The sequence below is a fragment of the Cygnus olor genome, chromosome 1 (genome assembly GCF_009769625.2).
Source record: "Cygnus olor isolate bCygOlo1 chromosome 1, bCygOlo1.pri.v2, whole genome shotgun sequence".
Lineage (NCBI taxonomy): Eukaryota > Metazoa > Chordata > Aves > Anseriformes > Anatidae > Cygnus > Cygnus olor.
Genome location: NC_049169.1, coordinates 88,251,341 through 88,279,180, shown reverse-complemented (window position 1 = coordinate 88,279,180; position 27,840 = coordinate 88,251,341). Strand labels below are relative to the sequence as shown.

At 39.9% G+C, this 27,840-nt stretch overlaps 1 long non-coding RNA gene across 10 annotated transcripts in view; it reads right to left on the bottom strand.

Annotated features, from left to right (window-relative positions):
* Positions 1-27,840, bottom strand: part of LOC121075104 — a 201,482-nt gene that overhangs the window by 16,079 nt on the left and 157,563 nt on the right. For 6 of the 10 annotated variants that reach the window (XR_005822738.1, XR_005822731.1, XR_005822729.1 and 3 more), the window contains 2 exons: positions 8,467-8,595; positions 5,002-6,085 (listed from right to left, as the gene is read on the bottom strand). The exons of 1 other annotated variant lie outside the window; for it this stretch is intronic. This is a non-coding gene — a long non-coding RNA (uncharacterized LOC121075104). 3 more of the 10 variants (XR_005822741.1, XR_005822742.1, XR_005822728.1) reach the window with 3 other exon arrangements.

Sequence of the window (27,840 nt, the reverse complement as noted above, 5' to 3'; positions counted from 1 at the left end):
GCTCGTGGGACCAGCTCCTGCACGGTGAACTGGCAAAGTGGTGTGATACCATGGCATGTTGCAGGCAGTCTTACAGAGAAAAGCCCAGCATGGGCTTAGTAGTGAGGACTCGGCAGAGAACCAGTGAGCCTGCTCACATGAAATGGAGCACAAACATTCTGGGTAGGTATTTCTATAGAGTAACTGCAGTTTGTTGTCTGAGCTGGAGTTAAAAGCACCCCATTTCCATCAATTGATCCACATAATTAAAGAACCCCAGTTACACAAAATAGTGCTGGTGCTATAGAATTTAAATATACAGATACACCTGTATATGCATATGTGCATTACTGTGTCTCTGCGGGGCTTAGCACGCAGGAACGCCGGGAGAGCGAGCTTTCTCAATGCATTACCTAAGCATGTCATCTGCCAAAGGTTCAAGGAAGTCAGACAGGCTAACCATTTTACAATTACATTTTCCATTAGCTGTATTGTACAATTCATCGCCTTATGGGTCCTAACTCGGCAGCGTTTTGTTACAGTGCATGGTGTTTGCTATTGATAACTGTCAGGTTAATTGCTCGGGAGAGTCAGAAATCCTACTTGCCAGCACTAATGCGGGGAAATAATTGACATGGTGGTGGGGGGCACTTTTCAAAGGAAAGACTTTTAATGGATTCATGAATCAGAAGTGAGAAATCTCGAGAAGGAGCAGCAAATGAACAATTGATAGAAATCAGAGAAAACGGCTTTTCTGGGAGGTAGAAGCACGTTTTGGAGAATGTGCAAAATTAATTAGAAGATAGGGGGAGAATTATCAGGGAAATAATGTGTGGAATACTCTTTTTAGCAAATTACATGCCCATGTAGTCCTAAAGAAAAATACCCATAAAAATTAAAAATAAAATAAACTAAAAATAAAAATTTATTTCCACATTTTAAAATATCTGTCATTAATTTAACGTCGAACGAACCAGAAGAGGATTTGGCTACTGATTTTACTAAGCAACAAGCATCCCCAGCCAAGTCTCACTCCCTGCTGGAGGTGGCAGTTGGACCCGTTCCCCCAGTCCACCCACCCCAGTGTGTTACTGCCCAGCCAATATTCACGGGTCGCTGGGGCCCATCTTTGCACCCACCAAAACTCCCCTTCCAGAGCTACCACCCTGCAAACAGCCTGGGGAACCGGGTGGCAGGGAGCCAGCAAGCAGCACAGCAGAGATACATGCAGGGCTTCCAAAAATCCAAATCAGCATTTGTCTGCAGTGTTTTTTGTTTGTTTCCTTGTTTATTTTTATTAATTTATTTATTTATTTTAAGAGGCTCAGCATTTTGGAAGGGTTGACCCCATAGCTTTCCACAGGATCAATCTTATTTCATGATTTAATAAGTTTCTCATCAATCACCTATGCTGTTTCAAATGATTTTTATTTTGCTGACAGGTAGGCATTTGACCAGAGATTAATACAGTATATTATAAACTGTACTGGAGGGAACCACATTTACAGAGTTATAACATTTGTATATTTACAGCAATTTCCATCTCAAACATCTCCCAGCCAGAGAGAATTACCAAGTCTTATTTCCAAGAGAGGGAGTAGTGGCCACATTGGATCTTCCCCATGCTACATCTACTCCAATATTTGGATCTTCAGATAACTTCAAAAACAAACAAACAAAACCAACAAGAAACCAAGTGGTATCTGCTCGAGCAGCACTCACCTCAGAGGCAAGCTGCTCCTTGGAGGGAGGCAACCAGGGATGGCACTCGGTAGCCAGAGCATAGGCACCATCCCATGGGTGCTGCCAATGTGCCCGTCACCACTGCAAAACTGTTGTGAACTTATGTTAATGCCTGGCTATCCCAACAGGATATTCTTTGTGCAAAACTAATGGGAGTGAGAACAAGACCCAAGATGAAAGACAGTTTATTTTATTATTTATTTTATTTTATTTATTTTATTTTATTTTATTTTATTTCATTTCATTTCATTTCATTTTATTTCATTTAATTATTTTATTTTATTTTATTTTATTTTTATTTATTTTTTTAAAAATTTTCTTGTTCTCTTCTTTAATATCATTAATAATATTAATTTCATAGTTATAATAGATCGTTGTAAATCCTTAGTTCAGTAAAAGGGTATCCTGTTTCCACCATTGATATTTTTTAGTGAATGGTTTATTTCCATGGAAGCAGATTATATAGCTAGTCTAAGGAAAGGAAAATGTAGAGAACATTGGAAGGAGGCTGGGAGAAGACCCGTTATTCACAGCTCCATGCAAATTGGAGATAAACATAAATCAAAAGTCTAGATCTGGATTTTAGGATCTCTTTAAATTCCGGAGCTTTCAAGTGTACCTACAAATCTCTATATAAACCATCCTAAACTGTCCCCAAAGTGTTCCAGAACATGATTTGAAATTTTGCAGCTTAAGACTGCCTTTGCTATGAATGCTTTGAGAACCACCTTCAACCGGCACTGAAGTGTTTTGCACAAATCTGTGGCAGGCCTCTATGCACAAGCACCCTGCCCTTCCCAGTACAGGAGCTGTGAGAGCTCCCTGTGCTTCTTTTAAATCAGGTTTCCCACTGCTGGGTATCCAGTAAAACCAAAATGTGAATTTTGTAACCCACTACAAAGTCAAGGAGATTGTCTTCTGCCCTTGTTTTGTGATTTTTGAAAGCAACAGCAGTTTTGTGCACCGCATTCAACAAAATGAAGTGAGAGTGGAGCTCCATCCCTGCTTTCCGTGGGCATAAAAGGATCCATGAGATGCATGAGAGGGCAGCAGGATAGGCAGATGAATGAGGAACACTGTGGAGGGTGCATGAAGAGCCTCTGAAATTAAATTGAAGTTTGACCAATGGCTTGAAGTGAAGACAGACATATTGCACATTAGTAATAGCATGCACATGGTGAAACTCCTGGGATAGTCTACCAAGAGTCTTCATGTCAAGACTGGACATTTGTCTAAAAGATAAAACTTTGACAAACACCAAGCAGGTTTTCATCAAACCAAGTATTTCTCCTTATAGAAGACTGAAACGTTACAGGTCACGAAAGATGAGAATTAAGACAAATGCTTTCTTCACAAAACTTGTGATTCGTGAGTAAATATATGAAGACCCAAAGATCCAAAGCCTTTATTATTATTATTATTATTATTATTATTATTATTATTTCTGACGGCATAGTAGTTTGGAGATTAGAACATTTTATCATGGAAGATCACCTAACATGCATGAGAAACTGTACTGTAACCAGTGAAAATATCCAGAATAACTGCACATCACAGTTGGGAATTAATGTATGTTGCATTTCAATATGTGAACTGTCCTGTGACACAGGAACCAGAATGGTAATAAATCTTTTTTTCTCTCTCATGCCAAACCTCCCCTAATACCCCTTTCCATCAAGAACTAGAGGAAATATCTTCAGCCCTATTTGCCCGGTTTAGATTTTTGCATAAAAGCTATTTTGGGGTCTTCTGTGAGGTTTCTTACAGAGAAAAACAAAAAATGGTGGGGCTGGAAACAGTCCTTTAAGATGTTTTTTAAAAGCCTGTTAGATGGCTATCCCATCCAGACATTAACCTGCAGTTATCATGGCAGTATCAGAGCACTGAGCCAAGAAATGAAAGGGTATGTTCCACACACACTGGTAAAGGGATGGCAAGATTTGTGCTGCCCCAAAGATACGGATCCTCAGGTTCTTGGCTGATCCATGCAGATAGGACCAGACTGCAGCAAGAGTGCAAGAAACGCAGCTGAACTATGGGGTGCTTGGTACTGCTGAGCCAGACAAATGTCTCAGCAAACGAAGTATTACCAGAATCACTGTTCTGGGCACACCACTTTAAAAAGTGCTGGGTTCAGTTTCTGTAACTTCCTGTGATATTTAATCCACAAAAAAAAAAAAAAAAAAAGATTGGAACCAGGATTCAATGGAGCCTCTCTGTAGCAGCGACCTTAATAAATGCTCAGAGTAAAGCTTACAGTGTTAAAAAATGTTCTCAAATCAAGGGAAAAGCAACAATATTCTAGAGGCAACAATTTTCTATTTCCTTGGACTTCATTTTTACTGGAAAGCAGAAAAGCACACCATCATAATGATTAAGACACTAGCCCTCACCTCACAAAACTCTCTGAGATACCTAATTCCCTGCTAGTGCACCTTTCTCTCACCATTTCAGCAGCATAAAGGGCAGAGAAATACATGATAATGTACTAGCAGAATGACATTAAGGAAAATTAGGTTTTGTATAGTGGAAAAAGCAAGAATTAAACGTGGCCAGTGACCAGTCATTTTGCACAAATGGCGGGTGTGATATTTGCAGTATGCTCTTTCAGAGTGGAGCAAAATCCCTTACACAGAAACATTCAGCATTGTTGTGTCCACACTTCTTTATTAGTGTCTGCATGAACAAGTGCTGTAGGTTGGCTTGTTACACATTTATACCCTAAATCAGAAATTCTCAGGTTGCTGCCTACTAATGCTTGCACTGCCAAGCCTCCAGAGTGCTGGAAGAGCTGTCCTCAGCACATGAATGTTGGCCATGGCGGAATGACACTGAAAAATAACAGAGGAAGGAAGAGAGGGAGTATGACTGTAGTCCCACATTCAGTCACTAATGGCAGCCATTAACAGCACTGCCATGGATATAAAATGCATTCAAAGAATTAATGTTTTACATATAACATCCACAAGAGCAAGTGGCTGCTACCGGTGCAAGGCAGCTGGAAAATCAGACTCCCTTCTACTTCTGAGCAGTTTCCCTACTCCGAGATAGAGCTGTTTAGACTCTGAACAGCAGCAAGGTTAACGGAAGTGTCCTGCTTCCTAGCCCATCTCATGGTCTCTATAATTTTTTTGCAGACAGTGAGATATTGTCAGGAGCAGGGCTAGATAACTAGTGATGTTAAGAGACTATGGATACTCCCATTCCAACTCTTTTACTGCTTAATTCTGCCAGCTGAGGGGAGAATAGGGCAAAGAAGGAAGCACTGCAAACATTAAATGTAACATTAAACTTTAATCATTTCATTGGACCTAAATACACAGATACATAAGGACTCACATCAGACCCAAGTTTCATGCTGTGCCTCTGTTGAAAGAAAGTTTGGATGTGAATGCTATTCCAGATATGGAAATGTATTTTATAGTCCAAGCTCCCTTTAGTATCCAAACTCCTTTTAGATTCTCAGTAGTAGTCATCTCACAGCAGCATCTGAGGTATCCATACAAGCAAACTTGAACAGACAGAAGTCCAAAAGCTTGGGTAAAAAGCTAGCAATGCTTGGGTAAAAAGCAGAGAAGCAACACACTCCCATGGTATATGTGTTAAAAATCTAAGTGGACAAAACAACTCATTCTCTAACTTCTCCTGCTGTGGACTTTTCCAGTGGGAAACAGCAGCCTTCAATATCGATTCACTGTTTGTGTTTGGACTGGAACATCGTTGAGAAGTACAACTTCACCTTATTACTGTTACCGTAGATGTAAGAACCCCCACCTTTTGTCTGAGTTAGTAGCACTGAGTCAGTATTCCTTAGGTACAGATCTCAGCAATAGGCTTGGTTACAACATTTTATTATTTCTTCTTTTTAACCTTTCCAAGAGATGGAAATTACATCAGTGTAACATCCTGCATCAGTATGCCTTGCATCAAATCTTTCTGTTCTCTACTTTCATTAAATGTGCAAAGGTTTTTTGGGCTGTTTGAAATTTTTGTCCATGTTTCTGCTTGGTGCTGGTGACCTAAGTTACCGGTTCAACTTATTTTTTGGAGTAATAGCAAAGAAATGGCTGAGACCTATGCCAGCTAAAAGCTGAGTTGCATCCCAGAACAAAATCTTTAGGGCTTGCAAACTCTCTTATCCCAGTGGTTTCCTGCCCTCCACACAATAGCTTTGCCGGCGACATGGAAAATCTCCAAACTGAAGGATGTTCTCCAGGTCCCTGGGTCTTCTGTGCTAAGGGCAATGCCCCCATAAATGATGCACCTTTTATGTATTTGCAAATGCATAGAAAATGCAGGCATATTTATCTCAAAGTAGTGGTGAAGGACAAATGTAAGGATGTGTCATGAAGTACTGTTGTATCTGCAAGGAGAGAGACGATAGTCATCAGTTCCTAGAGCATCCAGGAGGGCTTTACAAATGTTATCCAGGGCAGAATTATCATGGTTCATATACAACTGTATCTGAGTGGACACATGTATGAGAGCAAGGAAATATTGAACACCATTTCAGGAAATCATGTGTATTAACAGAAAAAGAAGGGGCAAAAAAAGCTGTACAGTAATTAAAACTACAAAGGGAATGTAGGCAGAGAAAATTTAATTACTCAATCTGAAATGTGAGCAGGGCATCACTGCTTAATAGGCCTTTTTGGTGAGACACGCTGAGGGATATTTAAGTGTCAGGGGCCATGATTTCATTGGCACGTCATCCTCTGGCAGCCCAGAAGCCACAGGCAGAACAGTGGGGGCAAGATGCAGCACTGATTTGGGCCATGGAGGGGTGGGGAATGGCAGCATGGGCCCATAAACCATCCAAAACTACCACGTCCTACAAATGAGAGGGGTTTCTCTCACCGGCTCTCCTATCAAGCTGCTAACAAGGTAAAGCCTGACTTAGCTTGAAAATTGTGATGAGATCATAACTTGAGGAGATGTGACAGTAGGTATTATTTTAGACTACTTCACATAGCTTTGAGTCCTTGTTCAGCCTGTGCACATCATTGACAGCACAACTCTGTTGCCGAAATAATGAAATAGTGTCCCTTTATAAGGTTTGCTTTTTTTACTTCATTACACCTTTGTGCCAGTTCCTGAGCTTTGTGTATATATATATATATATATATATATATACACACTTAATTAGAAGTGTAAGAAACCTTTAAACCACACAACAGACAAACAGCCTTGAAATATTTCCCCCAAACTCCTCAGTGAAACTGATAAGCATTGCCCCCTTCCCCTTTTCTTCTCTCTGCTGAGCTGCTACCATTAAGATTTAATACGCCAGTAGGAATGCCATGTAGGAAATTTCTCAATTTTGAAGGGAGGGAGAACAGCTAGATTTGTTCCCTCCAAATAAGCAGATGAAAAATGGAAGTTCAAATGAAATGGAAATCTGTTGGCTCTTTCTCATCAGGACTGCTGAGATGCTGTGCTCACTTCCAGCGCCCTGAGCACCCACTTGTGGGAAGAGCAGGGATAAAAGCTGCTTTCCCTTCAGGACATGAGGGCCTTGGCTGGGTAATAGCTGCTACCATTCCTGCAGCTGAGCATCTCAAAAAGGGGATGCTTTGAAAGAAAAAAGCACCTCCCCAAGGCTGAACCTGAAATAGGAGCACTATATCCTCCTGATATAGATGCACAATTTCCTGCAGCAGGGAGAGCCTGAAAAAAAAAAAAAAAAAAAGCCGTAAAGCCCAAAACACACACACAAAGCCTCAGCTCATTTTCCATGAAGGACATGGGAACTTTCTTAGTGATATCATCAGGGAAGACTGCTAAGAAATGAGGTTAGGCTGACATCCTGGTAAGGAGGGCTGGGGCAGGGTGAAAGACAAGAATCCTGAGGAAGGAAGGGTCTGCTCTGGAGTCCCAGGCAATGGACAGCATCTGCTTTAAAACAATCTCCAGCCTCGATAAAATACAGCAATATCTTAAGCACAAACTCTTTACACTTGAAGTCATTATCTAGAACTTAAATGTTGACTTTTGTGTGCCTGAATTTCATCTCAGAGAAAGCACAGGTGGGCTTTCCCGGGAAAACACTGGCCAGACCCAGCATCAGCTTCATGGCTCAGACATTTGCAGAAGAACACACGCTGAAGCAGAGGGAGGCAGCTGCGTGGGCTGGCAAATGGAAGGAAAAAGCAGAATAAAAAAGGCTTCATGACCGCAGAGCCAAATATAAGCAGGTCCTCTGCCCTGGTGGGGAGAGGGCTCGCCCCCCGTCCATCACCAAGGAGCAAGCAGCTTTGGGGCTAGTCACAGGGACCGGGGGGCCACGGGAGCCCTCTGCCTCCCACAACAACCTGGCTTCCCAGCCAGATGAAGGCTCCCAGGTGTTGCCAGGGAAATGTCATCTCTGGCATATGTACATGGGACAGTTTTGTGCGGTAAGCACAAACTTTTCTGACTTTTTCCCCAGAATGAGCTGAATGAATGTTTTCATGCAGATTTTCCGTCAGTCTGTGAGGTCAGCATGCCAGCTGCTAGCTACCAGCGAAAGGCTGTCACTATAACTCTGCTGCTGACTTCGCAAATATATATTGTACACAGACCACATTTTTTCTCACTTCTATACAAAACCCTGTGAACAAAACAATTAATGAGGAAATAAGCTCAGAAGTATAACCCTTTCATATTCTTTACTTAAAACATAAATGGCATGTGTTGTTCCACCAGGCTTAAAGTTAGGAGTCTTTTATTCAGTATACCCAGTAATATCGATACCATGAGAAATACCTTTCATTTTCTCCCTATGTTATAGTTCACATACGTCTACAATCCAGTGGTAGATTATTGCTGGAGGAAATGGAGTGAGAAATGCCCTCTCGGTTCCTTTGATGTTATAAAACACATTTGGGAAGGAGTCTAAGGAAAAAAAAAAAATATATATATATATATATTTTCTTCTACAAAAATATTTGTTTGTTGGAAAATCTGTCAGGAAGATGGTGTGTGCTAAGAAAATATTTACTTAATTGTTTATTCCAATAAAAAGTCTTGGTATGAAAAAATGCTAATTTGAAATTTGTTATATGACCATTTTAGAAACTTAGGCACATTATTCGTGGCATTTGTTCATGAATATGATCTAATAAGCTAGTAGCATATTAGGAAAAGAAAAATGCAAACATTTCTGAGATGTTTTCTTCTTGTCACTTTAAACTACTTTTGCTTTTCCATAAAGTATATTAAAAACAAAATCACAAGCTGAATTGCTTGAGGGAATGGGCTGTGAAAATAGATTGGAAAAACTCGGGTAGGTTATAACTTCGGTTTTTGCATATATGCCCAACATATGCTGGTGTTAAAAATGAGAGGATACGGATAACTGAAGAGAATTCTGCAGGTAAACAGAGCTAAGTGCCGAAAATCCAGGGTAAAACTGAAAAGTTTTAAATCCCATTCTTCACAAAGTTTAAATTCACTACTCTTGGGAATGTACCATTCAGTCTTCCATCTCCACTCCTTTTGTTTGAAATAAACCAAAGTGCTTTAATTAACGTGCGGCACTGTTTGCTGTTTTAGATTAAGAGATTTTAGGCAACCTTTAGGCAACCTTTAGTTCACCCTCCTCCTCAGCTCTGTATGATATTGCTGTTTGTCTGCATGGTGGAATTATCTAAACCCCAGCTGTGCACAAACTGCAGTCTTTTTGGATAAAACTAACCCAGAAGATACACCCCAATAGCATACATAATGCACTCCAACTGAAAATGGGCACTCAGGACATCCACATGCAACCAGAAGAGAGCCTGAAATGTGGCATCCTTGGTACCATTTTGCTCTACAAATGCATTCCTCTTGGTCCAGGCTTCTAGACAATGTAGCCATTGTACCCATTTTGAAAATATTCACCACAAACTGTAAGAATCGGTATCTGAGGGAAGCAAAATTCACAAAGAATTATTTCTGTAAAAAGAGAAATTTATTGCAAGTTTACTGGATAATCACCGCCAATGTTGCAGCTGCTTCCAGACCATGGGACAAAAGTTACTCTGAAGGCAGAAGCAAGTACCACAGTCAGGGATACGTTGAGCTGTATCTACAAATGACTGGAGGACTGCAGTATAGGGAGTCAGCACCACATTGCCTCTGAACTAGGTAACATAGACAGCCGTAGTGGTGTGGATGTAGCATCACAAAACTGGGGGCAAATCTGCCAGAGATCCTGGCTATGCAAGGTAGCCAGACTGACACTTATGATATTGCCTCTTCACTTTTCTGTGTTTTTTCAGGTTAGTTACTAACTGCTAACAGGGTATAATCTTACCCATTAAGTACTTTGCTGGCACCCCCAGATACGAGAGGACAGCAAAGACAGTTAAAAAAAAGGCATGAGGACAGTATTGCTAGTCAAGAGAGGTATTAGGGGGATTATACAGAGGTTGTCTTCATCATGTTTTAACCTTTGCCATAAGAACATGTCAATTAGACCAATTTGCATACAAAGACTGCAAATTCAGTTTCACTTGCAAAGTCAACTAATTTTAAGTCTACTAACTGACAGCCTTGGGACTAGCGCTCACCTGGCTTGCCAGCGATCTTTTATGCCTATACAAAGAGTGGAAAGGACTGCCTAAAGCAACAGCTGCTGTGATTCTGCTTCACCAAATAATGTGAACATTTTCTTGCCCAGTGTATCTGCAAGTGTGAAAGAGTTCCCTGCACCATATAGTCTAATGAGGAAGCACCAGGTTTTACATCAGTGGGCTGGAAAATATTTGCTGTGAAAACAGTCGCCCTATTTTCCCCTTGCCTTGCAACTGAAGTGTACGTCTGTACACAGCTATTCAGGGCACAGCTGCAAAGAACATTTTCCTGGTGCAGCTCTCTCTCTTTGGCACAGATTCTCTCTTTGCCTTGAATAGAAGAATAGGAGTGGGTAGGATATATTGCCCTCCCAGTCATGGGTATAATCCAAGGGTATGGTCCAAAACCCGTTCCCACTTAACAGTCAACTGCTGTTTGAGAACCAAAGCAGAATACACTGTTGAAGACTAAACTAGTTGGAAAGTGTTTAAATACAGTATACACTCTCATGAGCAGATAGGCTGTATGCCCCATGCCTCCTGCTCTGTGGGCCTCCTCCTGACTGCCCTCTGAACTGAGCATCATGGGAAATAAAGATTTAAGCCTTGGTCCTAGGAATTATACCAATGAGCATAATGCAGTAATATGCAGTTCTGCTGATTTTCAAAAGTTTCCCATCACCACAGCATGAGTCCCATCATGGAGGCACAAAGTAGACTCACAGCCCTGCTACCAGAGGCAGACTCAGACCTAGAGGGGAAAAGTGTTTGAAAAGTTTTTTGTTTTTTTTTTTTTCCAGGAAAGCTAACTAAGCTGGAGCTGAAGTTGCAACTGCAATGACAGTAATGGACATTCATGATTCAACTGGTAAGAAATTCCAGTTGTAGTTTTAATAGCGTTTGAATGAGCGCTCTTTTTTCTTGAAGAAAAACGTATCTCTACCAGCCTCCTGTTTTTCCACTGATCTCTGACAGCAGAAAAACATTGCCCTGCCAAGTCACTTCCCTGGAATGAGATCTTTTATGTAACTAGGGTGACACTGTTGTGAAGTTAAAGAACAAATGTAAATATAAAAATCACTGAGTGACCTGAATTTTTAATGAGCATTAAAAATTGTAAAAATACTAGTAGCAAACTGCTAACACATCTGCAGACAATGTCTTCCTCTGAAGTCACTGGGAGTTTTGCATGCCTTGACTTCTTTCTGAGATGCTATGATTTCTTTACATTTAAAAGAAATTTCATATTCATATCATTTTAATAAAAAAGTTTCATTCCAAAAGCAATTTTATTTGCTACCATATTGAACTGTAATTAAAGATTTATGATCCTATTAAAAGATAATGTTGTAGTTAATCCGTAATAATAAAACACTTCATAAAAGTTCAGTGTTACACGCAAAGCTGTGAGCAGTTGACACATTCTGCAAAATATTTACTGTATTTTCTAAGTGCCGGCAAAGACTGCACTGTTACAACTCTCCTTCAAATCATAATCTATACAACTGTAGAATTAACTGGCCAAACTCAAAGACTGTTTATGTTATGACCTATCTACCTATACTGATGTCTAAGAGACAAGTTTTTCCACATTGATTTAGCAGGATTAGCATACAGATGATCCCACTTTATTTCCTACAGCTCAGTTTGGATGATAGTGGTAGAACTGGGGACTAGATTCAGCCTGGAGCACAGCATCAGTAATTACCCCATTCTGACCAGTTATTTGTGGAATGAGTTATTATTTAAAGTAAACATGAGATAACCTCAATTCTTCTATGATACATAAACTAGGAAAAAAGTACCAGCTTGCAAAAATAAGATGTTGTGGTGGTTTTACTCAGCTGCACAGCTGAGCTTTGCCACAAATGCTCTCTTACTACTCCTCCTCAGAGGGAAAGGGGGAGATAATATGATGAAAAGGGCTCAAGGGCTGAGATAAGGACAGAGAGATCACTCACCACTTATTGTCACAGGCGAAACAGACCCAGCATAGGGAGATTAGTGAAATTTATTACCTATTACTAACAACCTAGAGCAGGGAGAAATTTAAAGCAAACTATAAACACCTTTCCCCCCATCCACCATCTTCTACATCCTTCCCCCAAGTGGCGCAGGGGAATGGGGAATGGGGGCAGCGGTCAGTCCCTAACACTTCGTCCGTCCCTGCCACTCCCTCACGGTCACGCTCTGCCCCTGCTCCACGTGGGGTGCCTCCCACGGGATGCCGTCCTTCCTGAACTGAGCCTCTGGGGGCTGCCCACAGGCAGCAGCTCTTCAAGCACTGCTCCCACATGGCTCCGTACCACGGGGTCCATCCCCCAGGAGCAAACTGCTCTAGCACGGGTCCCCCATGGGCGGCAGCTCCCCTCAGACCTCTGCTCCTGTGTGGGCTCCTCTCCACGGGCTGCAGCTCCGGCCCGGGGCCTGCTCCTGTGGGGTCTCTCCATGGGCCGCAGCCTCCTCCAGGCCACATCCACCTGCTCCACCGGGTGCTCCTCCACGGGCTGCAGCGTGGAGATCTGCTCCTTGTGGGACCCATGGGCTGCAGGGGGACAGCCTGCTCCACCAGGGGCCTCTCCACAGGCTGCAGGGGAACTGCTGCTCCCTGCCTGGAGCACCTCCTGCCCTCCTGCTGCACTGACCTTGGGGACTGCAGGGCTGGTTCTCACTCCTCACTCTCATAGCTGCTGTTGCGTAGCAGGTTTCTTTCCCCTTTCTTAAATCTGCTCTTACAGAGATACAAACGATATCGCTTATTGGCTTGGTCTGGCTAGCAGTGGGTCCCTCTGGAGCTGGCTAAATCTGGTCTTTATCTAACATGTGGCAGCTGCTGGGCTCTGCTTACAGAGGCCACCCCTGCAGCCCCCCGCTACCAAAACCTTGCCACATAAACCCAATACAGATGTGTAAGTTTAAATAAGAGAATCAAATCTATCACAAACTTTAACCCTGAACAGCAATATTAGCTTGGTTGTTCTTCTGTTATCATATTGTACACAGTTGAAATTGTGAGATATTCTGTGATTTAAGACAAATGAGATATACGATTGATTTTTTTTTTGAATGATCTTTCTACATATATATATATTATTTTTTTCTTAAGAAAAAACAAAATAGTTCTATGCTATGAATTCAAATATGCTTCATAAAGGAATTCAAAGTGTTTTTTCTTTTTCATTTCATTTTCTTTTCCCTCAGTTGGTGTAATGTTGGTTCATAACATCTTTAAAAGCTTGTCTTGAAATTCAGCGAAAATTTTGTGATCCAGGTAGGAGCCAAAATGTTTCACGTAAGTAGTTGATACAAATACTGCAAATGATTGTCAACTGTAACCAGTTATGCAAACGTGTTGTGACCATTATTCCACCAACAATAAGCGCTGTCTTATTATGCCCTTAAGATACATAAAATGAACTAGTCATTGCATTTTGTTCAGCTCCAGAAAAAGTGTTAATGAAAAACAGTGCTAAGTTGTCAAACTGGAAAAAAAGTTGTTGAACTTACTGATACGTAACAAGTTTGTTGAACATTTACTGCACTTTAAGACACATCATACACATCAAGTAATTCATAAACCACTTTTGCTTTAATAGCAGAATTCAGTGTGACTTTTCTCTCTGCACTACTCCCAGTTGCTGGTTTTAGGCAGATATGGAGAGCTTGTGCTGCTACCAATGATAGCCAAAACATTCACATGAGTTGATGACCCTTTGCACTGTTTTTCTCCCCTCTTTGCACAGCTGAAAAGCTAAAACCATCCCTGTATCCCTCCCTTTAGGATTTTGAGCTCCAAGTTTCAGGATTAGACAATGGCAAAAGAACTGCTGCAACCATGCCATCATCAGCACTTCCCTGCATGGGGCAGTGATGTTACAAGCAATATCAGAAGACTTTTCCAAGAAAATTTGTAGGGGGTTGTGTTACACGATTTGGATCATGCCCTCAGTTTCCACTGTATTTTATCCACACATGCACAGGCATAGCAAAATGTGCTACTTGCTTCATTTTCCCCTGAGACTCAGTCTGCAGCAGCATCAGCAATTTTGCCCTAAGGTAAGAGAAAGGAGTGATTACTCCGTTGCTGTGTTTTATCTCACACAGTAGGAAATAGGGTCTGAGTGTCAGGTGAAAATGAATGGACATTGCTGGTGGTATACCATAAATGCAATATAAATAAGGCCTTGCCTACATATTCAAATATTCAAATGTGTTTGTTTTTTTTTTTTTCAACTTATATTTATTATTTGTTATCCCTTTGGAGCAACTGTGAAGTTAAAATGGTGTCTTAACAGCTGTTCAAAAGAAGCCACTTGAATAGCGAAGAATGTCACTGACAATCTCAACATGTTATTTCCTTTACCCCATGGAATATGACTTCGAGAGAGATAAAATGCTACTTTGAAGCAGGAAAAGCTGCAGCAGTTGCTGTTTGTGTGAGAAGGATTGTGCTCTGCTACCTGCTGTACCCAGCTGAAGCATTCCTGCAACAATGAACAATGGAGCTCCCCCCCCATAGTCCTTCAACAGCAAGCAGAGATTCATGAAATAGGTGGTACAAGAAGTGAACAAGCACAGGCTTTGTGCAGATAAATCAACGTATAATTCAGTGTTGCAACAAGTATATGTCTTGCAAATATTTTTATCTCTCTAGTTTTCTCAGTAACTGGATTTGTTTTCTTATCTGAAGCAATCTTTCAGCCATTTTACTTTTTCTTCCTCCTTAGCTTTGGAAAGCAGCATGTTTCTCCAGAGTTGTTCAAGGATTACTTTGATGATATTCTCAAGAACTACTTGGATAGGCAAACAAGTCCTTTCTAGCATTTTAGCTGAAGATATTGGTTCAGAGCAAAGTCCTTGCAGGACAGTTGTCAGTTTAATGAGTGTTAGACCTCCAAAAGCCTCTTAGAAGCGTCCCTCCCTCTGAAAATTGATTTATCAACTGGGTAAAAATTATCTCAGAATTCAGGTATATACTTGCATGGATGAAAAAGCATCTAAAATACGACATCTTACTTACAACACTATACATAAGATTTGCATTTATAGCTATGTAAGAACTGATGTGGTGATTGACTAAATCTAGAACCGTGTCTTCAACAATGGCTTATAACATGTCTTCAGAGGGAGATACAAGAAATACTATCCATCTCAAACCTTTTTTTTTCATTTTTATTTTCATTTTAATTATCAAATCAATTCTACAGTTATGTGACCAGAGCTTCACTCTTTATTACAAGATCTACAATAACATTAGAATATGATACACAACATATACTGAATATCAGACTATCCAATCATCTGCTTTTGTAGGAATATTTAAAAATCCTACTCAGTATTCTCTTTTATGTAATTTTCAAACCTAATACTTGCCACATTTTCCATACCCCATAAATTTTACAACATTGCTGGGTGTCACTTCCTGTACAGAAATTATTTGCCATGATGAAATGTTGACGATTCCTGTTCAGATCACTTTTTAACACAAAGTTTTGGTGTTAAAATCTCATTAACCTTGACATGAATAGAATGTCTCAAAACTCTAGGCTTTCAAAAATTACACCTCTGCAAAATGAAAAAAACACCAGGTCACTCCCTTGCTACTAAAAAGCAAAATATGGTCTATAGATACACTTATTGTAAACCCTAACTGTGGATGCACTTTTATTTCAGTGTGCCTGCAGCAAGAGAGTCAGAAAAAAATCCACAATTGAAATATTAGTTTCCTAAACTAATTAAATAAAGTGGCCTTAAAAATCACCCAGAACTACTGAACAAATGACGTTTGAAATGCTCTCTTGAAATGTTTCAAGTCCTTAGAAGAGCTCATACTCTTTAATAAGTGAAAGATTACCTACTGTAAGTAGGAACCACAGTTTTGCTTGTTCTGGCTGAGGGTAGAAAACGGCTGGCTCTACTTTCTCATTAGCAGGTAATTCAGTTATTCAGGTAAAAGATTCAGCCAAGGTTAAATGTTTATCCCCCAAATTAAAGTATTTTTTCTGAGAAAGTCTGTTTCTTTAAGAAGTTTCAATTTCTGCTTTTTCTTCCTTTATTTTTATTTATTTATTTATTTATTTTCCTCTCTGTATTCTCAGCACCTAAAACACTTCAAGGCAAAACAAAAAGAAGAAACAGTGATACCTTCTGTTTTGATGGCTCAATTTGAATGGAAATTCCTTATGTCTATAATGAGATTATCAACAATATTAGTAAAATCATAATAAATACAAAAATAAAGTAAACTACAGTAACTCTAATAGTAGATCTATTCATAATTATAAGCTTATGAATAGCATAGATAGTATTAGATTATGGTCATAGCTCTCTCCTGATATTGGACGTTACTTAATGCATGTTACTGGACTGTTAATGGACCTGGAATATGCACAAGCATTTAGTAGAGAGATGATGTCTGCCCTACAGAAATTGCAGTGCACAGATCTGTAAAGGGACAAGCAGCAGCTACAGACAAGAGAACAAAAGGTAACAAGACAGGATTCGGCAGCACAATGGACAATAGTCAATAGCCTGCCAGCTTGTTGATAGACAGGACCTGATAAGAGTTTGCTTTCCATGTTTGTTTGAGAAAAGGGTGGGGGGTGGGGGGAAACCTTGTTTAATTCCAGCTGTGTTAACAGCTGCCCTACTGAAGCTGGTATTTTAACTCTACCATTTTCTAAAAGTACCTGTGTACCAGTATACTACATTATAAATCAAATAGCAGCAATTTCCAGAAAATATAGTCTTAGGCCCTTAATTTCCCAATATGTACTTACTTGAGTATTTCTGTGTACATGAATAGTTACGAACACCGGGATTACTCAGCTGAATAAAAATTCAGATACATATATATGTATGTATGTACATATCTGCAATTTAGCATCTTAGGTTGGATCAATTGTACTGAAATGAAATGATCAATCCTCTATTCTATCAGTAATTACAATCTTCTAGTTTATCAGACTTCTTTTTTTGCGTGCCTATAAATTGTGACCTTTTCTTATCCTTTAGCACCTTCAGAACAGGTGCAGATAGAAAAAAAAAAATCACTAAGTTTTACAGAGGCAGAGTTCATTTAAATAAAACTCAGTCAAGTCTTTTAAATCTTTCTGAAACAGGTGGTTAATTTATTAACACAGAGCACTAGGAACCTATGTCCAGATCTAAAAAGCTTGTCTGTCCGCGTATGTATGTAATAGGAAAAACCCTTATCTTCTAAATGTTGCCTGCCAGTTTTTTAAAGACAACTCTGAGTGGCAGATGGTTAGAATCATATTTATTTTGAACAGAAATAATTTTCCCTACCTATACAACATAATATTCTCAGGTTATGAGTCGAAAGCTTCTATTTGAATTAAGCAGTTTAAAGCTACGGGGAAAATACTGAAATGAAAGAATATGTAGGGGTTGTTTATTTGTTTTTAATTTGCAAAGTAGAGCAAGGTCTAACATAAACCTGATTTAGTACACTGCATACACTGACAAGCTTCACAGACCTGGTCAGAGACATCAAACTCACTCAAAGCATAAAGATTCTCAATCCCTCAGGCAGCTTAAAAATCTTATTATTGATTGTTTTTAGGAAAAACAAGACAAGAAGCCTGCACTGACTTCTATCTAAAATGAATAATCACTTTACAACTAGTCCTGAAACAACAGATTTTAAAGTTGATTCAAAATGACATGTTATCATGTTTAATGTCCCTCTTCATTCTATTGATAAGGTGATAAATACATCACTGCTTAAGGATATTCTGAAAAGTCCTGGCCTAAACTCCAAAACAGCAGCAAGAGCGAAAGTCAGTGTGAAATGTTTCTTTTCCCATTGTGCTGGGGATAACTTCACTATCTTCTTGCCTAGTAAGTAAATCAAGGATCAGAGGCCAGGAAGCACCCCAAACACCTCTCCAAAACCTTGTGACACAAAAGTGTCATTCACATTGTCTGAGTCACGAGGGTATCATCAGTAAATAGTGGCTCATCTGCAGCTAGTGCTTCCAGCAGCACTGACAGAATGCCAGTGTCCTAAAATAAGAAAAGGTTTTGAATGCTTAGCTCAACATGCTGTAGAAATTTCTGATTTTCAGAAAATGCCAGGCAGAGGGTCCCTGTGAACTGAGCCCCTAATGCTCACACCCCAGAACAGTGGTGTCAGAAAGCCCCTGGGGAATTGAGGCAGAGAGCCAAAGCCTAAATGCATTCGTTATGCCTAAGTAGATGATCCTTTTGTCTCACAGATGCTGGTTCCCTCAAGAACACCCCTTCTGGATGCATGAAATGTGCAGGGTAGCCTTTTATCTATTTTGACATTTCCACACAGCTCCACAAATAATCTTCTATCTGCACAGCATGAGTAGCAGAACAATTGGTGTGCTGTCAGCCAGGGTCAGATATTCGTTGAGATAGATCCATTTGGATTCCTCCATCATTGCACAGAAATATTTTCCCTCAGAAAGTCAAGAACCAATGCATTGCTCTCTTCTTTAGTTTCCCAATTATAGTATAAATTAAAATATGGTTATTAATATTTAATTAAAAGCAACCGTGCATCCGAAAGACAGGGAAAAAAAAAAGAAAAAAGAAACCAAACAGAATTAGATAGGATGCAAGGTAGAATTTATAATGTACAAATAAGAAGTAAAATGAATTGCCCATAAGGAATTAGAAGTTTGAAAATAAGGTCTATAATTCTGGTTCAATAATGTTAAATGAAAATTATTATACTTGATAAAATTGACCATCATGTCAACCAGTTATTCCTAGATAATTATACTTTCTTCAGCAAGCCTCTTTCCCATTTTACCTCTAAGCTTTCAAACCTCCTGGCAGAGTTGAGCCATGCAGCTAAATTTATGTCCAGCTTGTGAACTCCACATAGGTGCCACCACGCTGCTGAGGTTACAGCACCTTGTCTGGGAGCCAGCAAGACCTCTTGCAGGTTTACTTCAGAAGGGGTTAAGCTGGAGGTGAAGAAAGCCTTCAGGGTTTTAGCTGTAAACTAAACACAGTGCATAACACTGTGCAATGTTAAAAACTGTATTTTCAAGGTGAACAGCCCCCCTTCATCGTAACACAGGAAGGTGGAAGAAGTGTGTTGACCTGCATTGGCCAGGTTTGGAGAGAAAAAGGAAAGTTCAGTGCTAATTCCCACCATGCCTGGGAACAACAGAGGTCAGCACCGTCCTTTGGTGGCCATACAGTACGCATGGCTGCTAGCTTGCCTCCCTGATGTAGTATCATTTCTAAATAAAATACATTCCCCACAGACTACTTCAGTATTTTATGCAAAGGCAAACTACATATAAAATAATAATGAATACAAAACGCCCTAAATATCTCAACAACCTCTAGTTGTTTTAATAAAAATATTATGACTCTAAACCTTCCTGATTTTATTTATATTTAATGCAATTCTTCACTTCATTTTCATCAGACTTTATAATAGAACACAATTTTCATAAGAGACAGAGACAGTTTGCCAACATAGAGGGGAAAACACAATAATAATAACAACAATAAAAATCTTTGTTTTCTGGAGCTTAAAGCCATTCAACTGAACTGAGCTAATCAGATTTACCCGTGCTTTAAATGTTCAGTGCTAGAAGACAAACTGTTTCTTACGACAGAGGTACTGGGCAAAATTAAAAGGCTGAGAGAATGAAGTGAGATACCCGAGAGGTGTTGCGGGGGCAGCCCGGAGAGAGCATGTAAGTCTTTGAAGTGGGAGGGTGGGCAGTCTGTGGAGGAGTCCCAGCCTGGCAGAATCATCTCAAAGTTATCTCCCCTTTTCCTTCTCCCCCAGGCATGGGGCTCTGTATCCGTCTATTTCTCTATTTCATAGGGCTTGCTGCAGATGTTTCTTTTATACTTTTCTTTCTCCTTTTACCCATCCCACTGGTCTCAGATCTTTGACAGTTTGTCTTTTGTACATATAACACTTGTGCCTGGTTTCCAGTTTCATATTTCAGAACAGCACAGCACCAGCTTGTACATTCAAAATAGAGTATAGTGGCAGCCAGCCACTGTAATCAAATGAATATTTTTACTAGCAGTGTGGATTTGAAGAGAATACATTACAATTCAGCTCTAGAACATGTTTACTCTTTTTGAACTTAAGAATTGCTATGAGTTGAATATATGAAACTGTTAAAAGCCCATTTAAAGAAAACATTGGCAAGGGGCCCAAGCCAAAGCCCAGGAATGTCAATGAGAGACATTTGCCTGGCTTCAGTGCACTGCATGGCTGGCTTTAGAGAAACAGAGGTTTTCCAGCTATATGAAAGCAATTCTGGGACAGTCGTTTGGTTTTCAATAAAATCAGTCTTGCAAGACTGGTAACTTAGCTCAAAGAAAGCTACCAGATGAGTATATGACCACCCACAGGTTGCTAGAGAAAATAGAGGCCACATGACAGGCTAATAATGAGCAAAACATAAAGCACACATCACAATTCATTAAAGACTAGTTATTTAGGAAGGAAAAAAAAAAAAAAACAGTAAAAAGACAATGTGTTGAAATAGTTTTTAGGGTATATTTTAAATATGACAACTACAGAAGATGCTTATATGGAAATATTGGAAAAATTATGCATTTTTAAACTTTGTTGAATTTGTGCAGCCACGAATTAAGAGACGAATGACAAAACAGGTCTGTCTTTATTGTTCCTCAGTTATTCCTGGTGACTTGCATGGTGCAAACTGATATGGGAAGTATTATAAATAAATTGGGGCTACTGGGGGTGTCTTTAAGGCTATTACATACTACTTCTTGCAAAGGTTGATGAATCTTGGTGGCTCACCCTATCAGCATAGCTATACTTCTGTTTGCTTTTTACAGTGGCACTAAATTAGACCACTCAGATATTATATTAATATTCTGGTTAAAAAAGGAGAAGTTTGTGGCAAACCTGGATGGAAAATCTTAATATCCTGAAGGCTTGTGACTCACTTATGCTGCAGATAACAGCACTTTTAACAAGCAGATTGTTAAGACAGCTGTGAAGAAATCACCTGGTGTGGATCAGTTCTGTCAATTGATTAGTACAACCTATGCTCATGGACTTTATAGACTTTGGTGGATAGTTTGATCTGCAGAATAGACTCATGTGCTCAGGAAGATGAAATTACTTAACTTTGTTATACAAGTTAAGTTACAGGTTTCAGTCCATTCAGCCACTGCACTACACTGCACAGCTTTGTAGTAAGGCCTGTCTATGAATATCTGGTCACAAGTAATAATGGTACTAAATGTTATCACCTGTTTTTACTCATGTGAAAAGAATAAAAGTAACAGTTATTGTATTTCTGGTACTCTTTGCAATAGAGTTTACATTGCACATGCAGAAACAAAAAGAAAAAAAAAAAACAAAAAACACGCCCCCCCAAAAACAAAACAAAACAAAACAAAAACACAGACACACAAAAAAAAAACAAACAACACACAACACAACTACACAACAGACCTTTGCTGGTTATATTACAAGCTGAGGTATTTTTTATTTTTTCTCATTGCCTTCTGGTGAGAAGACTGTGATTAGAATGAAAAAGAACAACCCCAGTGCTTGTCCAAAAAGGCTGTGTTGCCTCAATGTTAGTTTTTCTGACATCTACTCAATGTTTCAAACTTACCAGACGTGAAGGTGAAAGCCTTTTCATTACAGCAACTTATGAGCTTAGCAGGCAAATTCATTCTGCACCATCATACCTGACAAGTATTTGTCGACATATTTTTTTTGTTGTTGTTCCTGATATAACAACATCCCAAAGGGACATTACTGTGAAACCTACAAATATTTGGACTGCTTAGCAATTAACGTTAGTATTACTTCGCTTGTATGGTATACTTCACTGCAAAGGTACTTCATATGTTTTGGGCATGTATTTTCAAAGTGCCTTTCTAGGTTTTTCATCCATGGACTTCGGCAAGTGTTTTGCAGCTGGAATCCTACCTACAGCTCTTTTCACATGTGCACAGAAATGTCTGTTGGGTTGGGCTATAGAACCCTACAGTGGCACCAAAATTAAATGCTCACCCCTCAGGGGTGACCAGAATCATGGCTTGAAGAAAAAGCAGGCTGATAGATAGGCATTGAGAAAATACTTCATGGAAAGTATTTACAGAGGATGGGTGCTGTTTCATTTTCAAATGTTAAAATTACCCAGAATTTCCCACAATATTTCCTGTACCAACTTCCATGGGAGGAGGTGCAGGGACAACACCACCCCCATTGGCAGGTGGCACCATCTGCACCTTGGGGACCTCCGGAGGGCTACGTGACAGTAGTGAGTGACAGTGGCTATCTTAAATGTTTTCCCTGAAGCACCCCAGGGTGGCTGTGGGGCCTGGCCATGCCCTGCAGTGGGGCTGTTGGAGCTGCCTAGAACTGGCTGTGTCCAGCATGGGGCAGCCCCGGCTTCACCTCACTCAGCGGCCCTGCAGTCCGTGCTGCCAACACCTCAGCACCTGCACCCTGTAAGCCCTGCATCTGGGGAAGAAACCCACAGCACCACTAGAGGCTGGAAAGTGGCTCTAGAGAAGAGGACCTGGGGGTTCAGGTGGACACCAAGTTGACCATGAGCCAGCGAAGGCACCCTCAAGGCAAAGAAGACCAACAGCCTCCTGGGCTGCACTGGGAGAAGTGATGGCAGCAGGCTGAGGGAGTTCATCCTTCTCTTCTGCTCCACACTGCCTGCTGGCTCCAGTGCTCCCCAGTGCAGGAAAGACATGGGCATACTGGAGTGAGTCATGGTCCACCAACATAATAAAGGGACTGAAGCATCAGTCATACAGGGAAAGGCTGAGATAGCTGGGACTGTCCAGCCTGAAAAGGAGAAGGCTCGGGGGGGGTCTCATCCACATGTATAAACACCTGAGAGGGTGGAATGAGAAAGTCAGAGTCAGCCCTCCTCAGCAATGGCTAGTCAACAGACAAAAGGGGCACAAACTGAAATACAGCAAATTCCATTTAAACAAAAACAAAAACAAAATAAAACAACATCATCAAACAAACAAACAAACAAAAAAAAAAAAAAAAAAAAAAACATTTCTTTACTGTGAGGGTGGTCAAACACTGCCACAGGCTGCCCGTAGAAACTGCGGAGTCTACATCCTTACAGATATTCAAAGCCTTCTGGATATGGTCCCGGACAAGCAGTTCTAGGTGGCCCTACCTGAGCAGGGGTTTGGACCAGATGACCCCCAGAAGTCCCTCCTTGCTTCAACCATTCTGTGTTTCTGTAGTACAGAACGTCTCTAGAAGTCCTATTTTAGATTTATTTTTTTTTTTCCTCAAGCATCCACAGAGAGTCTTTAAATGGTTTCCAGGTCATCATGCTTTTTCCTGCTAAATGAATGCAAGTGACCCATGCAACAAAAGAGAAACGGGAAAGCTTTCCAGACCAGCAGTGAAGCTCCTATACAAAATCTGGCTGCATAATAACAGGCCAGATCAGTAAAGCTAAAAATCACTCATAGTCACAACAGTGCTGGTGTATGAACTGCCTGTGAGTGAAGTTATTCTGGAAACTTGAAGGTGATCATTATCACAAAAGGAAGGATGCTCACTTTGCCAGCTGGGTAAGTGAGGCAAAACTCCCTAACCATTTTGGAAACGAAGCCCACTGAGCTAATGAAGGGAATCAGAAAAATCATTTAGTACCATACCAAGGGGTTAGGTTTCACAAGCCCAAGGGATGCTTTTGAGCCCTCTGTTTCTGTTACACATGAAAACATATAAAGGAATATATAACAAAGTTGTAGAGCCACATGATGATTTGATAATGTCTTTTTAATGGTCTTTGCCGTCTGTATAAAATCAAATCTTCACAAGGCTTCAAGCAATCTATCACTTTCACGTAAACCAGTCTGCAACAGAAATGCTAGCACTTCTCTTTTAATTTGTATGTTTTTTACCTCTCTGTCTAACATAGTCCTTCCTCAAAGACAGTCAGAAATGTAATAGGAAGAGCAAAAAAGGACTTGTGCCTTATAACTTCTATTGGTTGAGAAAGTTGTTTTACCCTTGGCTTTAATGCTCCTGAGTACTGCAGCCACCCCGCACTTGCTATGCTAATTTTTTTGCACCATGCTACAAATTGTATGCGCGCTACTTACATACGCAGTATTAATTTCCTCATCCCCAACATTTAGTCACCTCAGGGGAAAGAAAGTGGCAGCTGCGTTACACTGCACATAATGAAACTGCACATGCAGATTACAACAGAGATTCCAGTTTCAATATAAAGAGATTTCAATTTGCTTCTTTAGCACCTCTTGATGAGCTATAAGAACAACAGAAGACCTCTTCTCCTTCCCCTTGGCTGATTGCCCAAGAAATTTTGCTCACTCACAGCCCTGAAGACAGCTCTTGATTGTGTTTTGATGTTTTTGCCGACCTATTATTGTATTGACTGTATGGCAGCCAAAACACACATTTGTGTTCTCATTTTTCCCCTGCACTCCTTCCACTCAATCAAACAGGCACACACACTTCCACCGAACAGGAGAATGCTTTTAAGCCATGGTGGTGCTCCTGGGAACTGTGTCATAAGAAATCTCTGTTCTCTTTTAAAAAACAAACAAACAACAAAAAGAAAACAACACAAGATTAAGTGACTGCTAAGACTTGCCATTTTTTTCCTTTTGCTTTGTTTTGCTTTTCCTCTCTCCACCCTCACAATATAACACCCATATTCACTTTGGCTTGGAAATTACTATTGTCAAAAATATTTCCTGTGTGGCAGCTCCTTCCATTCTATGAAATATTTAGTGGGAATGGTGTCTTCTGTGATGCGAAGTACTGGATTTTTAATTTGTAGTAGATTGCCAGGGATGATTTTTTGATAAGGTGCAACTGTCCATTTGAATTACCATTGGGTGACATTTCTTGCTGCAGACACGGAAGACCCAAATATGTCTCCAAAGCATTTCTCATCCTGTGGGGGGGCATAAAAAATTAGACCTAAGCTTACTCTAGGTCCCTTACATAGCATTATAATACCCTAGGTCCCATTACAATCCCACACTCCCTTACATTTTTAGCACCACAAGGTTTCAGTTATGAAACTGGAGATCCTGAAAGCTGCTGTACATCAGCAGAATTACTTCCACTTTGTAAAGACAACTTCATTGTTTTGCCCTTGCTTTAGCCAGTTTCCCTCTCCATATTTAGAATCATTTGCAGTATACCTCTGGTTAGATGAAAAATCCTCTGAGTGCTTTTTTTTTTTTTTTTTTTTTTTTTTTCTGGTGGTCATATTGCAGCACCAGAGAGTATCTCTAGTGACATCTCTCTCCTGGATGCAGGGTCTCTTCTGGAGGTGGGCTGGAGCTGCGGCATCTGTGCCAAACATTGGCATCTCAGTTCAATTTCAGCTCTGCTATTGTTTTGCAGGGTGGCCTTTACCAAGAGAATTTAGTCCTTAGACTCCTCTGTTCCCTAACTGGACAACACAGAAAAATCCCGATCTCTCTGATTCACTATTTTAATAACGATGTTTTGAGGCAGGTGGAATACACTGAAAACCAGTCCCAGCTGGCAGGGTCTTTATTACTTTGGTACTGCCAACTTTCTTTGCAAAATTAGATTTTTCCTCTGACTTACATCAATATTGGAAGCAGAATTGGAAGCATTTATTCTATCCAAAATCATTACAATTCTGCAGTCTGTTCATCAGTAGGCATTTATCCATGGGTCATTGCTAGAAAGACTGTTAGACATATCTGCATACATAATGCTTCTAATAGGCATTTACTCAGTGTTTCCTAATGGCTCTTTACTAAAATAGATAGATCTGATTGTACACTTTCATATGTTAGACATAGCTGGAGGCATGGAGCATTGAAGCAAGCACTGTTAAACAGTTCAGCGCTGACACCTAATACCACAGTACAAGCTGGTTGTCAGTATATAGGACATGTTGTAACATTAGTTTTTTAAGATATTCGCCTAGAAAATCAAGACTGGTATGGCTGGTGGAGAGCCACTGATATCACAGCATGAACCCTAATTTTATCTGCCTTTAAATGGTTCCTAACTGATGCTCATCATTTAAAGATAATGGCAAATACGGAGCTTCTCACTTCCTTTGGAACTAAAACATTAAAAAATGAATAAAGAAACTGGTAACAAGTGTGGGACACTTGGGGAAAATGCACTTTGTGATAAATCTTGGGACAGATCCTTCTTTACCATGTACTTCCTTTTGCAGATCATCCAGGCCCAGAATGAGCATGCTCTGACATTTGTATAGACTTCCCTTCATAAGTGAAAGTTGTATGTTAGTGAGTATCTTTAGTTAAAGCACTCAGTGATAAAATAAGCGCATAGTTGTGTCTGCTGTACCTGCCAAGGTCAACATATTATTCATTCAGTTCCTGTAGGCTCCTTGAAACACCCAACTACTTTCTTCTCAGCATTTTGTTAGTCCTTGCTATATACTTTGCTAGTTCTGTGGGACAAGGCCTTGGCATAGTGTCTAGCACAACAAAGTTTCTATGCAAGATAGGTGCTCTTCAGTGCTACTGCAGTGCAAACAGTAGCAACTCTCTACCTAGCAGAGAATTAAGCTTCCTAGATTTTCATTGACAACATATTTGAGCTTCTCATTCACAGTATTAAGGATCATTCTCTCATAATCTGTGCTTCTATGTCAGTTGTTATAAGGTCACTTCTGTTTGGTGAGCTTTGTCATCATCTATGCTGGTTTTGTTCAAACTTCAAAAACAGCAATCACACTACAAAGCCTATTTGTCTGGGGCTAGTCACTTCCTTTAGTGGATGGCTTTCTCCAGGTTGACTTCTTCTTGCTGTTACTTTTTAACATTGACTTTTTTTAAGACCAGGCTCTCTTACATCTTACAGCATAGACCTCAAAGTCAGGAGTGTGATGAACTCCATCCACAAATTTGTGGTCTAAAAAACTGTGTGCTTTCAGAGGGGTTCTTATGAACATTTGAAAGAACTTTTTTTTTTTTTTTTTACACTTTATTATCAACTGGTCATAACAGGAAGCAATGCCTATAAATGCCTCTGAGTTATGGCTCTTGTCCATATTGTGTTTATTTAATCAAAAATAATAAAATCTATTAATATATATACATATATATATATATATGTTAACAGTTTGGAGAAAAATGCCCAGGAAAGAAAGAAACATGAACTTTTTGCTGTTTGGCAACTGCTAAGTACCTGAAGGCTAAAGCAATAAATGCTTTAGAGTATTCATCTAATCTATTTATCCAGGAAGGTAAATAATTTGTTTTTATTAATTTTATCAGAAAACATGGTTACAGCAGATCTTTTCTCGTAACTTTTGAATTATACACAACATGTGATATGACCTATGCCATGCCTAATCTTTTTGGAGCTGCTGAAATAGTCTCAAATTATACGGGCTGCAGTAAAATTTTGGGGCTGTTATCTTTCTACGTGTAAGCCCCAGGTGAGGTACACAAAATCAACACTGTGTTAGGGAAAAAAAAATAAATATATTTTTTGTTAAAAATACAATCTTTTGGAAATCAGCATGTGTAAGAGTTAAGATTGCTTATGAGTCCCTGACTGTTTGAATTATGGTAC